Raw genomic sequence first — 18,646 nt, 5'->3', positions numbered from 1 at the left:
GGTGTGTACATACCACATTTTCTTTATCTAACCCACTGTCAATGGGCACCACAGTTGATTTTATGTGTTTGCTATTGTGAATAGTGCTGCAATAAACATATGCATGTGTGTACTTTTTGGTGGAACAATTTATTTTTCTTTGAGTACATATCCAGTAATGAAATTGCTTCGTTGGCTGGCAGCTCTGTTGTAAGTCCTTTGAGAAGTCTGCAACAGCTTTTCACAGGGCCTAATTTACATTCCTACCATCAGTTTTAAGGGTTCTTTTTTCTCCACAGCTTTGCCAGTATCTGTTATCCTTTGACTTTTTAGTAATAGTCATTTTTGACTGGTATGAAGTTATATCTCACTGTAGTTTTATTTGTATTTCTCTGATGATGAATGATGTTGAGCATTTTTTCATATGTATGTGGGATGTTTGTATGTCTTCATTAGTATGATCTCTACTTAACTAGTCAAGTTGAACAAGTCAGAATCCTGAGACAGAGCTAAAGATTCTTACATTCTGTCCCCAACAATTTTTAGTTTGTCAGGATGTCCTGCAGATTTTGCTATGTCTAATTTCTTAGAGTCTACTCCATTGCTTCAGCAGTCATTATAATCACAGAGCAGGGGGTCCATAAATGCTTTTTGAGTGAATGAACTAATTCCTCTTCTCTCTGCCCCTACCTGAGTTTATGCTCCTCATTACTCCTTGCTCACATATTGGAAAACACTCTCAATGTCTCCCAGTATAAATTATTTTTCTTCTTCCAACCTTTCCTTAAAATTAAAGCCAGTGTAATTTCTGTAAGTCCGAATTTAATTTGTTCAATCACTTTCTTAAAGTCCATCAGTATCTCCATACCTCCCGCAAGACAAATTATAAACTCCTTAGCATATTGCTATCTTCACCCACTTTTGACAGCCTGGTTACAAGGTTGACCCAGCAAATCCTCTTAAAGTTTTCTGAGAATGAGAATCTCTTTTCCTCAGGACTGTGACCTCCTGTAGCTCCGGAGGCTCTGCTCAGTTGTTTTCTCCTGTGAGACATATCTCAGCTCTTCCATCCACTGTAGAGAAGCAAGCACGTCCTTTTCTGCGCTCCTAGAGATTGTAATGGTTAATTAACCTCTCAGTCTCCCTCAGGCGCACTACGTTTTATGAAGATAAGCATGTTTTGGAAACATTTATTTTATTTTATTTCACATTTAAAATAGGCACAATATCATGTCTGACACTCATCAAATGTTGGTTCAATCAAAGAATGAATACATCACACGTGAATATTTCAAAATTCACCTGCACTAACAATAATATCCCAAAAGTAAGATAATAATATTAGAATACAGGAGATATATCTTTAGGAGTACTACAATAAAAAACTGGAATCTTTATTTATTTATTTATTTGTCTGTTTCTGAGAGGGAGTTTTGCTCTGTCAACCAGGCTGGAGTGCCGTGGTGCGTTCTTGGCTCACTGCAACATTTGCCTCCCAGGTTCAAGTGATTCTGCTGACTCAGAAAAAGTGGAATCAATTTTAAGGAAAGACTGGAAAAGCGCTAATCAGAAGGATTCTGTTGAAAGTTACGAGAGACAGCAATCCACTCTTACTATGCCTTACCACTAATATATTATTCCTAAAAGCCATTTGAGAGCTGTCATTAAAAATGACTCTTCCTTAAGCTCCCTCCTTTAGTAATGAGCTCATAAAGTCAAAGAACAAAAGCTTTTAAGGGCCATATTCTTTAACAAGAGGGATAGATTACTTCATAAAGATATTAGGAATTACCAAGGGGATAAATCAAATCACTCTTACCGCAGTTTCTTTCTTTGGAAAATCAGTAGATTTCAAAATATAACACAGAAAGCTAATGACTCAATAGTATTCATAGTTAATATAGTCTTGGATAATCTTGAAGTCCTCCTGATCATGTATCTATTCATGTATATCTAATTTTCACATTTTAAAATTACTTATTACCCAAAATTAATTTAAAAGTATGAAAGCAATCGTGAATACCATTCTTTAAACATAAATGTCCAGAACTTTATCAGAATAAAACCAATAAGGACTTTGCACTGAGAAAGAAAATGATTTTCATGTGAGAGACTTTTTTTTCTTGATACGGGATAATTTCAAAGAAATAATGACTTAATGTGATTCCAGCCAGTTCAGGTTGACGCAACTTGTTCAAACACTTTATAAAAGTCCATCATTATCTCCCTACCTCCTGCAAGATACTCTCTACTCCTTTGCACACCTGATACGGTATTAGAAGTGACAGATAGTAGTTACTTAGAGCACAAAGATAAATACCCAGATACACTTGTCATTAGTCACATTAAGAATAAACCATACATATTTATGCATTAACTTTAAGTATTTCTTAATAAAAGTCTTCTATTAAAATGATAACATACACTTTAAGCACTTTTTTCCTATATTTACTATATAACATTAAGGGAGGTTTAAATTTAAGGCAAGATATTAAGAAACAGAAAATTGGGCAGAATAGTACAAGCAATTAAAATTGCTTTATTTTCCTTCTGGGATTACTTTTCTTCTTCCTGTAAAGTGTCCTTCGCAAGTTCCTTTTCTAAAATCTGTTGCTGTAGTATCTTTGCCTTTATTCTTACAAAGTATGGGCACATAATTCTAGATTATCAATCACTTTTAGCACTTTCAAGATATCATTATCCTGTCTTCTAGTTTCCATTCCCATTATTGCTACTGTGAAGTCTGCTCTCAGTCTAAAGATTATTCTTTTGTAGGCAATCTGTCCTTTTCCACTGGATTTGCTCTTTGAAACCTGGAATTAAGATTTTCCCCTTCTTTTATCTTCAGTTTCACAATAATGTATCTTCGTGAATATTCCTCTGTTTTTAACTTTTTAATTGATACATAACGTTCAAAAAGTTGATAAGCCAAAACATCATACATATATGCACACACACACATATATAAATGCACATATATATATGTATGTGTGTGTATGTGTGTGTGAGTGTGTGTATATATATATATTTGCTTTGTACTTGAGTTTTAACTTTTACTTGAAGAATTTTCTAAAGTTAAAAGATAGCCTGCATCTTCCAATCTGTTAAGCCCTCAGATAGCTCATCCTCTGTCCAGAGACAGTCAAAGCACATCTCATCTTTTCTGATACCTGGAGCCCCCGCAAGTTCTGAATACTCTGGGTATGAGAGACTAAACAGCTTCACCCACCTGAGGCATACATCTTATTTAGAATATCTGGAAACATGGTTATGAATAACTGCAAGTTGCTCTTCTCCCTGAAGGCTATAAAGTTAATATTGGTATGAAATCTTCCTCTATCAATTCAGAAAGACAGTATGAATTTGAGAATTCCATTAGCAAATTATAAACAGGAGGGTGTACTCTGTTCCCATCTTGTCCAGTGGTTCAAATCAAACTAACACTTCCAAAAAGATTAGAGGGGATAGGGATACAAAGATCCCTCCAAAGACTCTTTTCCCAAACTCATATCAGAATTGCTTCTATTGCTGTAACAACTAGTCTGTCATTATGTTTTGGTTCCAGGCTTAGTCAATTACAGCTATGCTTCAAATCAGCAAAAGCAGCAAAACACACACACACATATATATACACGTATAATACGCACACATAAAAATTCCTGATAAAGTTTCAAGACGGATTCATTATTCAGGCCGCTTCTCATACAGTTTATGTTTTAAAGTATTGTAATAATTTTTTGTAGAAAAAATATCATAACATTTGAAATAGTAGGATGTAGCAAATACTTTGAAATAAGTCACAACTATTTCCTCAAAAACAGTTCTAGGACTCTACAAGTCTCCTAATGTCAATCCCTTGTTTAAAGCATGTTTAGAGTTTCCAAGCCAGGAGTCTTTTGTTCCACTTTGTTCAGAGGCACAGAGAAAAACAACATATCATATTTAAAGTAAAGCCAAATATTACCCAAGTATTATTTATTCAGTCTCCAAAACACAATCTTTCTCATTTAAAAATACATGATTTTCTGTTGTTCCCTGAAGGACAGAGTTTATTGCTACAATAATCTGTTCTATGAGATTCAGATGACATAAATTATAAACCCACTTTCTAGCCTATGGGCTGGCAAAACACTGGCGTTGCTTTCCCATTCTTATAATCCCTGCAACTATTGGGATAAAAAAATACAAGTGAGTCAGCTTTAATGTAATTCTATTCTTTCCAATGGTAGGTAATGAAAATAAGAAAAATAGCATAGAGTGACTAAGATGATACTGACAGTATTACTTTGAAACAAAGCAGGTAAAATAACTGTAATGATATCACTATTATTTCTATTAGTTGTGTTTCTACAGCTGTTATAAAATTATGTAAGAACTATACCACCTCCTTGTTAACTCAGAAGAAGTCTAAGAGATGGTCATACCCATTTTTAATATCTACAGACTTATCCCTTTCCTTATTGATGATTTGGAAGATTCTGTTTCAAGTCAAGTGTTACAGAGAGTTACTCATTACATTACATATTGGCTTCTAACACCTTAGTTTAACTCTCTCAGTGAGATGAACATATTTTATGTATAACTCTACAGGGCAAATATTTTTCTTCCAAATGCTGTGTTAATTTTCACTGGTAGCTTCCTTTCTTATTGTCAATGCTACTTTTATTTAAAAATCAACAGAGATACAAGAGAACTGATCTAGCTTCTTTGTAATGTAAATACTTAATTTGTTGGTCAGATTTATGTATTTTTCAGTTATAAAGAAATAAATAATTTATACAGCTAAGCAAAGTAATGCAAAATGGCACTTTTTGTACTGAAACACAGCATGATTTCTCAATTTAAAAAAGTCATGGAAAGCATAGAACAATATGTTGCTTGAACTTTATAATATTTAGTATACACAGAAATGTAAGCCTAAAGGGGTAGAGATTTCTGTTTCATACCTTGATACTTGCAAGCCCCTAGAAAAATGATCTGTGCATAGAAGCTGCTGAATAGTATTTTTAAATGAATATATTTTGACTTTGGTTTTCTTTTCTATAAAGCAAAGGTGCTATACTATTGCTTTCAATGAAATATTTTCTTCTCCTTCTCTCCATATACTTCTTCCAAAAGAATAAATTTTTAAACATGAATAGCAAAATAGATTAAGGGGAAAAAGAGCGGAAAGCAAGAAAGTATTTCCTGAATATAGGAAGTCAACTCCACTCTTGAAGGTTGTTGGGCTTCAGTGGTGGCAACATACACATATGTGTATATATAATATATGTGGGCAGTGAAATATATGTATTTCACTTTCTCCCTCTAACTGAAATGTCATCTATTAGAGATACATTTGGATTCATGAATATTATTGTTGTAAATGCAAGTAGCTCTGAATGTTAAGAAATAATTAATAAGTTTGCTTAATTAGATTATTTTGTTCCTAAAATTGAGACAATTAGAAAGGGTAGAGTTTTATAAATATAAATTATGTGGAATGAGTAGATGCAAAGAAAGAACGGTTAGGGAGATAAATGAATATTTTTCGGAAAGAAAAAAGAGAAGCTTAATCCATCGCAAGACAATAAATGGATAATAATGACTCTGCCTCCAACCTATTCCCTCATAAATATATTGAGAGATAAATTATATTCAACAGGAGCATCACTAATAAGTGTTGACGATACAATCATTCCAAGGCACTGAAAAATCAGAGCTTGGAAATATCTGAAAGACAAACCAGGCCTGCCTTGCATAATATTATATGCTTTCATTTGCTTCTCCTTCAAACAAGTCACATCCTCAATTAAAGGTTGCTTCTACCATGAGTCACAGAAACCCTCTTTTCACAGCTCAACGTGCTGAATAAATTAAGATGAAGTTATAAGTAACCAACAGCTAAGAAATAGGAATGAAATTTATAAATTAGAAAGAAATACGTTATAAGTCAGCAAGAATGAAGAAAGACCAATACTTGTACAATTCTTAAAAATATATTTTGCACCTGGTAGTATTTTCCATGTAAGGTCTATCAAGGATAACTTGAAATAAGAATAAAAATAACTTTTAAGTAGTATTATCTAGCATACCTATCAATATTCTGTAACTTATTGTGATGGCTAATGTTATTTCTCCACTTGGCTAGGCTATTTTGCCCAGTTGTTTAGTTAAGCACCCATCTATATGTTGCTATAAAGGCATGTTTTTAGATGAGGTTAACATTGAAATCTACACGTAGAGTAAAGCAGATTATCCTTCATAATGTGAATAGAGCAAGTGCAATCATTTGAACGCCTTAGGGGCAGACACTGAGGTTTCCAAGTGAAGGAAACCTTCTTTCCAAGAAAGAAGGAATTCTGTCTCAAGGCTGAAACCTAGAAATCCTGCTGACCTTCCAGCGAGCTGCCCTGTAGAATTCAGACTACACACTGCAACATCAATTCTTACCCGAGTTTCCAGTCGGCAAGTCTTCCCCATAGATTTTAGACTTCCCAGGCTTTACAGTTGTGCCAGGCAATTTTGTAAAAAGTTGATCTTTCTCTCTCTTTAACTCTCCTTCAAAGTCCATTAATGGTTTTGCATCTCTGGAGATCCCGATTCAAAAATCAATGAGTTTTGGGTCAAGGTGTCTGTGGCTCTTGAACTCTTTTATTTGGGGGGATATGGTCTTTTTCTGTCACTGCCTCTATTACGGCATGCTTCAAAATATTAGGAGACAAGCCAAAAATTAATGAAAATTTGCAAAAGTGTCTGAATAATCTAGAAATGCAAATGTACTTCTTAGGTAGCTAACAAGTCTAGTTCTACTTGTTGAATGAGATTACCATCCAATTCTAAGAATTAGTTGATTTAAGTTAGGGAGAAATTAGTCAGATATTTTGATTGAACAAGACCAGATCTCTTTCTCACTGATTCAGATGCCAACCTCTTGCAGAAATACAAATACAAAGCCTTTGTGTAGTTGCATAAATTAAAAAACAAAAATTCTCCAACATTACTTGTTTGATTGTGGCCTACAGTCTATCTGCAGTTGGTCTTAGGTCTCATCTGAGCCTTAATAAATCAAATATTTGAGAAAGGACTTAGGAATTTTTATGTTTTGCAATCATCCCAGGGCATAAAAGTTTGAAAACCATTGATCTATCATTTAGTTCCTAAAAATGTATCTGAAATTTCAATTTAAACTATAAAATGAGGAATGGATCTCTGAATAATTTTTAAATTACTCTACAAAATTTTGAGCTATAAAAAGGTTCACAATGACAAATTGTTCAATTTTTTGACAAAATATTTCTTTCTTATTGTGAATTATACCTTATGTTCTAGAAATGATCATGCGCTTTTTTTTGTTTGTTTGTTTGTTTACCAGTATTATAAAATTGAAGGGAAAGTTTTCCTTCATCTTTGTAACACATGCTAGCATCCTCTAAAACTTTTTACATAGCAATTAAAATATTTGCAGGTTTCTGTATGACCACTTACAAAAGTATCATTGATTATATATATATGCAATAATTATATTTATTTTTTAAATGCTGTATATTATGAACAAACAGAAAAAATAAATTTCTGGTATCCTCAAAGCTTAGATAAATAGCATCAGACTGAAAATGATCTCTTCCTATCTTGGAACACTTACAACACCCAGCACACACCTTTTCATGTATCCTAATGGCCTTTCTTATAGTCCATCTACACATACATACACACACATTGTTTTAATTTTAATATTGTAAACTTTCATATAGTAGGTTACCAAATAATATCTGTTGACTGATACACTCTTTAAAAAAGTAAGCAAATGCAGACATTCACAACAAATTTCATTTTCTCTGCATTATAAAGTCATTGTCTTACTCAATTAAACTAAACTGAGGTGTTCCATAATGTACCTCAATATTTTAATTATCTTACTGTCTTCAAACTGTTCTCTTACTATGCACAATTTTATTCTATAAAAATGAGAAAAACTGGAAATTCAGAATCTCAGAATCTTGAACAAATTAAAGTAGCTTGTAGAGACAGTTTCCTTTTTTCTTTTTATTTTTGAATTTTAACTTTTATTTTAGATACAGGGAATACATATACAGACCAGTCACATGGTTATATTGTATGATGCTGAGGTTCAGGGTACAACTGAATCCAGATACTGAGCATAGTACCCACAAGTGGTTTTTCAGCTTACTGCTCCTGACTCCCCCTTCTCTAGCAGTTGCCAGTATCTACTGTTGCCATCTTTATGTCCATGAGCACACAATGTTCAGTTCCCACTTATAAGTGAGAATATGTGGTATTTAGTTTTCTGTTTCTGCATTAATTCACTTATGATAATGGACTGCAGCTGCATCCATGTTGCTGCAATGGGTGTGATTTTGTTCTTTTTCATGGCTGCATACTATTCCATAGCGTATATGTACTACATTTTCATTATTCAACCCACTGTTGATGGGCACTTAGGCACTTAGGTTGAGTCCATGTCTTCACTCTCATGAATAGTGCTATGATGAACATACAAGTAAGTACATGTGTCCTTTCGAAGGACAATTTATTTTCTTTTGGATATACATCCAGTAATTATTTTGCTAGATTGGATGGTAGTTCTGTTTCAAGTTCTGTGAGAAATTTCCAAAGTTTTTTCCACAGATACTTTCCTAATAGCATAAAATACAAATATTTTGTCTAAAAGTTGGTCTTTGGAAAATACTAGAGGAAATATTTAAAAACTAGTTATTAAAATATTTTGTTCAATTGCCCATTTTTCTGTTCATATATTCATTCAAAACACATATTTTTGGCACCAACAATACACCAGGAACTGGGATGTTCAGGCAAGTAAGGCATAGACCCTTGTCTAAGGATTTTTCATTTGTTATGAAAGTATTTCATAAATAAAGAAGACTATTTATTCTCTTTTAAGACTCTAGTTCCAGCTGTCTCTGGGCTCACATTTCAGAAACCAAGCCTGGAAAATTTAGGTCTTACAGCTTCCTCATGGTGCATTACTTTAGGTGGTCTTGTGGAATATGGAAATGAGGAGACCAAAAGAAAGGGGAAGCCCATTTTGTGTTAGGACTTGTACTGCTGCATACTCCAATCCCCCCAACATCTCCCTTGCACAGAAACATCTAGACTACTTTTTAAGAGCAAATGTTTTGGCAGAGACACAACTAATGATAAACTATATAGCTCTCTGGACTAATACACAGAGAAATGAGAACACACTCCTTCAGCATTTACCTTCTCTTATAGGACATGCATAACTATTCACTAGCATTAACCAAGACATCATCGCTTTACTGACATATCAAAATATTGAGAAGAAAATAGGCTTTATTGTACAATATAAAAGGACACACATTAATAAAAGTTATAAATAGGAAGACTAACGGTTTATTTCATTAATCTATTTAGAGACCTAGATTGATTGCATTCATACCTAGATTAATTGCATTCATATTTCTAGCTGTCTAACAAATCTCTGTGTATATATAAAATAAAACATATCTATATACAGTCACCTTCTTTCTTTCTGTCTCTCTCTCCACAATGGTATGAGCTTTCTTCATGTGTTTCAGACATGGTTGTGGCATAAAGATTTTTAAGACACGTAAATTATTAAATTAATGTTAAAACATAGAATAAACTACTTTGTTCATTCTAAATGTGTCATTCAAATACAAATAATCTACATTTTAAATATATATGTAGGTATACTAAATATGTATGCTAATATGTTTAAAGTGGGGTGAGAAACCTGGACACTTTCTGTGAGGGCAATGACATCAAGATGATGCTGGAGAAATCACTTAACTATTCTCTTCAATGTCATCATCTGTAAGTTGAAGTTACTGACAGCCTTACAGTTATGTGAGCCTTATGATAATATTTCAGTATTTAATTCTTGTTTGGATATTCTTCCACTGTCTGGGGAGATAGTTCTATTTAACCAAACACCCAGGCACCAGAAGCATACCTGGCGTGGATTCTGCAAAGAGGAGCCCTCATTTCCCAGGGGGAGCTACCCTGGACTTGACTTTGACAATGGCGTGGCAGAAGGATGTGACAGGGAGTGACCTAAGCAGATAAACACTCCAGTTCCACAGAGCACCACCTCCTTAAAAGTTAAAAGTGTATTGGAGGCTGAGGCTAACAATTTCAGGTACATATTTTTGAAATCATAACAATTAAAAATAATCAAAAAATATTACAAACTTTAAAACAGATGGGGTTAGTACTCTCGGTAACCAATGTATGTCTGTCTTGCTAGATGATAGATGTATTTATTTTTTCCTCAAATATTTCATTCTGTAGCTTTGTGTAAGAAACATGCTTTCCTCAAAATAAGAAAATTCCTACCCACAAAAGAAGTGGCAAGAAGTGTTTGATGTATCTGAGTTATTTCTCTTTATTTGGATCAAACAAACCAAATACAATGGAGCAATACTTCACTGAAGAGTACTTTTAGTATACTGTGACATGTTAAGACGAATATATAGTTAAAAGCTATAAGATTAAGCGTTCCAAAATGGAATACAGCAAAACATGAACTCCTCATGAAGCACTGGGAAATGTTTGTCAAAGAAAAGATTTTTTGTTTTCCATTTTCCATTATATTTAATTTCTTTCAATTTCTCTGATAATGTATTATTGTTTTATTTTTCCATAAGTGAAGGAAATTATCAACGTGTGCAAGAGACTGACATTCTAGGCTGCAGAGTGTCTAGGCTGTTTACATCATAGTTCAGACTATATAAAAACCATTAATATCTGAATCTCAATATTTTGAGTGATTATATTTCTGCCTTGTAGTGACACTTTCATCAGAGTCAAGTTTGGTGTTTTACTGCTGGCATATATTCTCAGAATAAGCCATTTGAAAGAATAAATTGCGTCTTATCTGGAATTATTGGAGTTCGTAGAAAAATCTTCTGTCTCCGCCCTTATTCCAAAACGTTTATACCTTTTCCCCCAATAGCCGTACCAACTATAGTCTAGCTGCTATTTGATCATTTAAAATCACATATTACAGAAATCCTTTTAGCAACTGACTGCGTCTTTTCAAAAGCGTCTTCTCTAAGTCTCAAGGAACATCGCTGGATATTTCCAAAGAGGGTATTAGAAAATTGCTTTCCAAGAAGTGGGAAGGAAAAGTATCATGTCAGATAGTGCTAGGTACTTATCAAATAGTAATTGCCTCTTCTTCCTTTCTAGTATGTGACAGATTTTATTTGTGAGGTAGAAATATGCTGTGTGCAGAATCTTGAGCAACTAAGTGTATCCATGACATGCACACTTTGCCAATGAGAAATAAACTGGGTGTTTCCCAGATAACATTGCTTCCCCAATATGAAGGGACAACCCACCTGGCTTTTAGTTCCCTAATTCTTCCTGTTTGAAGTAGACTTAATGTGTGGCACTGCAGCAGCCACCCTGTGATCCTGAAACTAAAAGAGACAGATGGCAAAGATGGAGGAACAGGTCAATGGAAGGAGCCTGTATCTGAGATACCGTCCTTGAGCAACAGCATCAAATTTGGACTATCTACCTTCAGACTTACTGGATGTGAGAAACATAAACCTCCTAATTGTTGGAAGTTCAGCTCGTTAAGTTTTCAATTACTGGAAAATAAACACAAGCCTAATTGCTAAACATGTAGATTTCCAATTCTAATTCTAATGACAATCAGTAACCTGCCCACCACCTGAAACAAACGCCTGCGAGGCTGGCTAGTGCTTCTTTTCCAGAGCAAGGAAAGATGAGCAGCGGAGGAACAAATTGCACTTCCACCCACGGCAGGGCAAAGGCACATGCCTACAGCTGGATGGATCTGAGTTCTCATGGAACCAGCCAGCCTAGAAATAGCTTGATGAGAAGATTGTGAGTTTACCACAAGAGGAAGTTTGTATGGTTTAGGGCTGTTGGAAGCAGCAGGTGAAGGGTCGATTTGTCAGAGATCAGAAGGAGTGACATCCTTGCCGGGAAACTACAGTTGGAAATTTCTGGGGGAGGAAAAGTTTCTCTAAGAAACCTCCAAAAGGTATAATACTTCTCAGGGGTTTGACTGAGCACCCAGACATAGATGCAATTTAAAACCAAACCAGCCATGTGACTGTTTTTGTTTGTTTTGATGAAATCCCTCAAAACCACTGGACTTAACACTGGATAACAGACACTACAGCTAGCAAATGGGTCAGGAGTTGGAGAAAGGAAGTAGGAAGCATCTGACTCCCCACTCGTCATTTTCACAGACTGCTCATCCTAAGCTAGGCTGGAGGTAGGACTGAAGTGTAGCTTTAAAGTGGATGAGGTTTTCTAAAAAACTTATATTTTAGCTTCAGGGTTACAAGTGCAGGTTTGTTATGTAGGTCAAACTGTGTCATGGGGGTTTGTTGCACAGACTGTTTCATCGCCCAGGTACTAAGCCTAGTGCCCAACAGTTATTTTTGCTCTGATCTTCTCCCTCCTCCCACCCCTTAACCTCCATTAGGCCCCAGTGTCTGCTGTTTCCCTCTTTGTGTCCATGTATCCTCCTCATTTAGCTCCCACTTACAAGTGAGAGGTTAAATTTAATATTAAGCTGGATGGAAGTATTAGGAAAAAGAAGATTCAGTTCTTAGCTGAGACTGTTTAGTAAAACTAGGGGATCCGCCTGAAATATTGCCAGGTGAAAGAGATGTGTTATGACAAGGAAGAAAGCAATGCGAAGAAAGTTGCTTGTTGTTTGACCCCTACCTGCTCCAGCTCATTCATTATCACAGTTATATTACATTACAACAAATGTTTATGTCGTAAAATAGAAAGAGGGGAGTGATATATCATGCCTATATGAATGATTAAATTTTACTATATTACAGGCATGCTTAAGATGAAAAATGTTTATAAGGCAGAGAATGTAGAAAAAATGACTACATGCAGAATGTCTTATACCTTTTCTTAAAATATAAACTATAAAACCAAGTCTATTTGATAAATGCAGATTTATCTACTGGTTGTAATCTTTATCCCTAGACAGTTTCATGAAGCTGAGTAATTAGCAGCTATTTATCAGTTCTTCCTAGCCAATAGTAACCACATATACAATTAAGAATGTTACTATAGTAAATGAGGAGTCGATGGGTGCAGCACATCCATATGGCACATGTATACATATGTAACAAACCTGCACATTGTGCACATGTAGCCTAGAACTTAAAGTATGATAAACAACAACAACAATGTTACTATAATTGATATCATCTTGCCAATGTTTACATTTAAATATACACTATGAGATAAACAAAATATCAATAAGATACGAAAAAGTAGATTGCTTCTGAAAATTTAACCCTCCTTCTGCAAGAACAGACTGAATTTATGAAATATTAAGAGGACATTTTAGGAAAATATTTTTAACATATTATTTCCTTATTATTCAGAAGCATTTCGAATCATATTTTACTGTTGGCAGAGCAGGAATTGAATATGAACACGTCTAAAATGATAGAAGATTGAAGGGAATTTTAACTCATGCTGTTCTTAAAATGTTTTCTGATCAAAACTTCCCAAAACATTAGACAGTGGTATTATTATACCACCATTATAGGATGGTAAAGCCTTTTAAGCTTGGATGGATTGGTCAATCACCTCTCGTTTGTGTTTTCTAAATCTTTTTATCTTCACTACACACATACTCAGAATCTAGCTAATTTTCAATAAATTAATAGAACTTTTTTTTTTCTCCTTAAACTTTTTTAATGGGTCTCAAAATTCTGTGACAAATTTTTGGTCAAGTTGTTTCCATTAAAAAGTACTGATTTAAAAACTAATAACTTAAAACTGCCACACGCAAAAAGGAAAACCAAACTGGTCCACAAAACATTCCCCTTTCCTTCTGAAGGTTTTACAATGCATTGTTATCATTAACTAGTCTTTTACTACTGAACTTAAATGGCCAATTGAAACAAACAGTTCTGAGACCGTTCTTCCACCACTGATTAAGAGTGGGGTGGCAGGTATTAGGGATAATATTCATTTAGCCTTCTGAGCTTTCTGGGCAGACTTGGTGACCTTGCCAGCTCCAGCAGCCTTCTTGTCCACTGCTTTGATGACACCCACTGCAACTGTCTGCCTCATAACACGAACAGCAAAGCGACCCAAAGGTGGATAGTCTGAGAAGCTCTCAACACACATAGGCTTGCCAGGAACCATATCAACAATGGCAGCATCACCAGACTTCAAGAATTTAGGGCCATCTTCCAGTTTTTTACCAGAACGGCGATCAATCTTTTCCTTCAGCTCAGCAAACTTGCATGCAATGTGAGCCGTGTGGCAACCCAACACAGGGGCATAGCCGGCACTTATTTGGCCTGGATGGTTCAGGATAATCACCTGAGCAGTGAAGCCAGCTGCCTCCATTGGTGGGTCGTTTTTGCTGTCACCAGCAACGTTCCCACGACGAACACCCTTGACAGACACATTCTTGACATTAAAGCCCACATTGTCCCCAGGAAGAGCTTCACTCAAAGCTTCATGATGCATTTAGACAGATTTTACTTCAGTTGTTACATTGACTGGAGCAAAGGCGACCACCATACCGGGTTTGAGAACACCAGTCTCCACTCGGCCAACAGGAACAGTACCAATACCACCAATGTTGTAGACATCCTGGAGAGGCAGGCGCAAGGGCTTGTCAGTTGGACGAGTTGGTGGCAGGATGCAGTCCAGAGCCTCAAGCAGCGTGGTTCCACTGGCATTGCCATCCTTACGGGTGACCTTCCATCCCTTGAACCAAGGCATGTTAGCACTTGGCTCCAGCATGTTGTCACCATTCCAACCAGAAATTGGCACAAATGCTACTGTGTCGGGGTTGTAGCCAATTTTCTCAATGTAAGTGCCGACTTCCTTAACAATTTGCTCATATCTCTTCTGGCTGTAGGGTGGCTCAGTGGAATCCATTTTGTTAGCACCAACAATGAGTTGTTTCACACCCAGTGTGTAAGCCAGAAGAGCATGCTCTTGGGTCTGCCCATTCTTGGAGATACCAGCTTCAAATTCACCAACACCAGCAGCAACAATTAGGACAGCACAGTCAGCCTGAGATGTCCCTGTAATCATGTTTTTGATGAAGTCTCTGTGTCCTGGGGCGTCAATGATAGTCACATAATACTTGCTGGTCTCAAATTTCCACAAAGAGATATCAATGGTGATACCACGTTCCCGCTCAGCTTTCAGTTTATCCAAGACCCAGGCATACTTGAAGGAGCCCTTTCCCATCTCAGCAGCCTCCTTCTCAAATTTTTCAATGGTTCTTTTGTCGATGCTACCGCATTTGTAGATCAGATGGCCAGTAGTGGTGGACTTGCCCGAATCTACGTGTCCAATGACGACAATGATGATATGAGTCTTTTCCTTTCCCATTTTGGCTTTTAGGGGTAGTTTTCACGACACCTGTGTTCTGGCGGCAAACCCGTTGTGAAAAAGCAATTAATAGAACTTTTTGAACTGCACATGGACAATTTTTATGCACAAATTTTGTATTAATTTTCTCATTCTTTTCTTGAGCCTTAAAGTTACATAAATGTCTTTAGCCTCTCATCTTGCCCATCCTTGCTGTAGAACTTCAAATACTGTGTTTCTACCCCATAAAAGATGCCTACTTTTCTACTCTGTAACAGATGTCTAGCCATTGTTCCTCAAAATATTTCAAGGACAGTATCTTTGAATGTTTCTGAAATATATTTGCAGAAAATTGAGAGTCAGCATATTGTTCTGGGGGGAAAAATGTATCTTTGTGCTAAGAATGGGAAAGTTTACACTAAAACAAAACAAAACAAAAATCAGGTCTCCTACTACCACCTGTGTTCCCTGTGACCTTGGGGAACTCATTGAAATTCTCTGTGGCTCAGTTTCTCCATCTTTATCATGCAAACAGTAACAAAACATGCTTTTCTGATCTCTCAATGACAGAGATAGATGAGTTAATGCATGATAAATTATGGTAGTGAGACATACATGAGTTAAAGGTGGAGAAAACCCTGTCTCTACTAAAAATACAAAATTAGCTGGGCATGGTGGCACATGCCTATAATTCCAGCTACTCAGGAGGCTGAGGCAGGAGAACTGCTTGAACCCGGGAGGCGGAGGTTGCGGTGAGCCAAGATCATGTCACTGCATGCCAGCCTGGGCGAGAGAGCAAGACTCCATCTAAAAAAAAAAAAAAAAAAAAAAAGTGGAGAAAACACTGAAATAATGCATATATATTCATAATAATAATATTTGAACAATTCATGTGAAGACAATGATGTCTATAAGCAATTAAGTATTTCCCAGTTAAGTAGGTATATATTTTTTCTAATATTTAGAGCTATGGGAGTAATGAGTAAATTCTATGTATGCAGAGCTGCAATTTTTTCAATGAATTCTGATAGCAAGAATTTACCCCAATAAGCATATGAAGGCTCTGCTAAAATATGTTTACCACATAGGAAATAACCTATTAAAAGTTCAAAATTGTGTGCCATTTTGTCTTTGTTGCAAACTAATTAGGTATAATATTAATTAACCCTAAAATTGAATAGGAAAGGAAAATTTGTTGAGATTTGTATATTTATTATCTTCAAAATATCAACAAATTCACAGTGGCTATATGCATAGAAGTTCCCTGCTTAAATATAGACGAGGTGTCTACAATAGAAATAGACAAGTCTAAGTGAATTTGGGTGGCCATTGGGTATCATTAATTTGATCCCCTACTAAGCTATGCCTAATTTCCCATTATTTTAAATTGGAAAATATCTTAATTATCTATCATCCCAAAATTTTGTGAATATGGATCATGCACATGAAGACACTTTCAAATGACTTCAGATACATGCAATTGTTAGTACCATAAATTATGAAAGACTAGTTTATTGCCAGCAAAAACACATTAGAAAACATAAAATCCTCTATGTCTCTTATCTAGAATTAGAATTTTAAAATATTATTCTCTCAACTCATGAGGTACAGACAGTCAGTAACTGGTATCTCAGATCTGTTTTTTTAATTTCCTCTGCAGTATGTTTGGGTCCACATAACTATTTCCGACCAAAGCAATGTGACATGACATGGCGTGTGTCAATTCTGGTTTGAGGCAGTTACAAGCCAATCTGTTTCATCAGCAACCTGTCTTCCTACCAATGAGAAACACAGAGGTCTTATGTTCCAGATATTCCAGTTACCAAATGAATGAAAGAGACATTTGAACTGCATAGAGTTTCAATCAGTACAAATTAATCCTATATCATGCTTAGCCCATATATTTTGTAGTATCTCTTGTATATATCTCTTACTGCAAGATAGCTTAGCCTATCTTTATAAATACACAGAAAGTCTCACTATTATTCAGTAGCTCTGTATTACAATTGTTTAAGAAACAAACAACAAAAAATCTTTTAATACCTGCGTACCAAATGTTTCAACTAATGTTTACCTTTGTCTGGCACCATTCTTCGACATAAACTCTACTGAAATCCATGTCTATAATCAACCATGCTATTTTGATTCTTAGCAGCTTCATTTTCTTGTTCCTGTCCCTGAAGTGATGTCCCTCCCACCTTCACAGACATAATCCAAACAGTTTTCAGACACAATACAATTTGCAATACATGCTAGAAAATCTCTATCCAAAGTTAGCAAAATGAAAATGCACTGATATTTTAAAAAACCCTCAGTTATCTCAAAAATGTTAGATTTTTAGAGAATGAAACTTCTCATAGAATCATAATCCTTTTTTTGAAAGCTCTATTACTCTGTAATAATTGAACAAGCATTTCACCCATTAAAAGATCTGTTTTTGTCCAAAATGCAAATGACTATAAGCTTTCATTTGTTTGCTCAATTGAATTTCTTCAATGGAGCCATTTAGGACAATGCATGATGGAGCATATTATATTTGCAAAAGTTCCTGCCAAAATAAGAAGAGTCATAGAAGTTGACATTCAATAACTTTTGCATACACACACACACACACACACACACACAGAATAGTAGAATAGAAACCTACTAAAATCCATAGCATTTATTCTAAAATAAATAATTCAATAAAATAATGGGTACCGTATGACAAATTATACAGAGAAATAAAAAAAAAAAAAATGGAATCCACTGCATGGAATGTTTAGGAGCCAGCCCACTTCGAGACGAATCTCAGTGTTGTCACTTATTTCTGATGCTACTTTGAGTAACTTCATGCAGGCTGCTCACTGTGCCTCATTTTACCTATCTGTAGAGTGGGGAAGATGATGGTCATGAAAATAATAACAAAAATAATAATAATGCCTATTTATAGTAGTTGCTATGAGAATTAAGCATGTAAAAATATTTAAATCTCTTAGAAAACTGCCAATATGTAGCAAGCACTCAATAAATATGAGCTTTACTACTGCTACTACCACAGCTTCTGCTACCATCATTACTTTTTTTCTACTTTTTTTCGAGACAGAGTCTCACTCTCTTGCCCAGGCTGGAGTGCAACGATGTGATCTTGGCTCACTGCAACCATCGCCTCCTGGGGTCAAGCGATTCTCCTGTCTCAGTCTCCCAAGTAGCTGGGATTACAGGCACTCACCACCACGCCTGGCTAATTTTTGTATTTTTAGTAGAGACGGGGTTTCACTGTTGGTCAGGCTGGTTTCAAACTCCTGTGATCCGCCCGCCTTGGCCT

At 35.6% G+C, this 18,646-nt stretch overlaps 1 protein-coding gene and 1 pseudogene across 2 annotated transcripts in view; both read right to left on the bottom strand.

The window, feature by feature from the left end:
- SGCZ (sarcoglycan, zeta) overlaps positions 1-18,646 on the bottom strand; it is a 1,174,808-nt gene that overhangs the window by 548,997 nt on the left and 607,165 nt on the right. The gene's annotated exons all lie outside the window — the stretch shown is intronic.
- On the bottom strand, positions 13,685-15,421 carry LOC105506670 (annotated as a pseudogene). The gene has a single exon (XR_001000967.1). The product of XR_001000967.1 is annotated as an elongation factor 1-alpha 1 pseudogene (transcript).

The sequence above is a fragment of the Colobus angolensis genome, unplaced genomic scaffold (assembly GCF_000951035.1).
Source record: "Colobus angolensis palliatus isolate OR3802 unplaced genomic scaffold, Cang.pa_1.0 Scaffold14, whole genome shotgun sequence".
Taxonomy (NCBI): domain Eukaryota; kingdom Metazoa; phylum Chordata; class Mammalia; order Primates; family Cercopithecidae; genus Colobus; species Colobus angolensis.
Note: the sequence above shows the minus strand (reverse complement) of the source record. Positions and strands in the feature narration are given on the sequence as shown.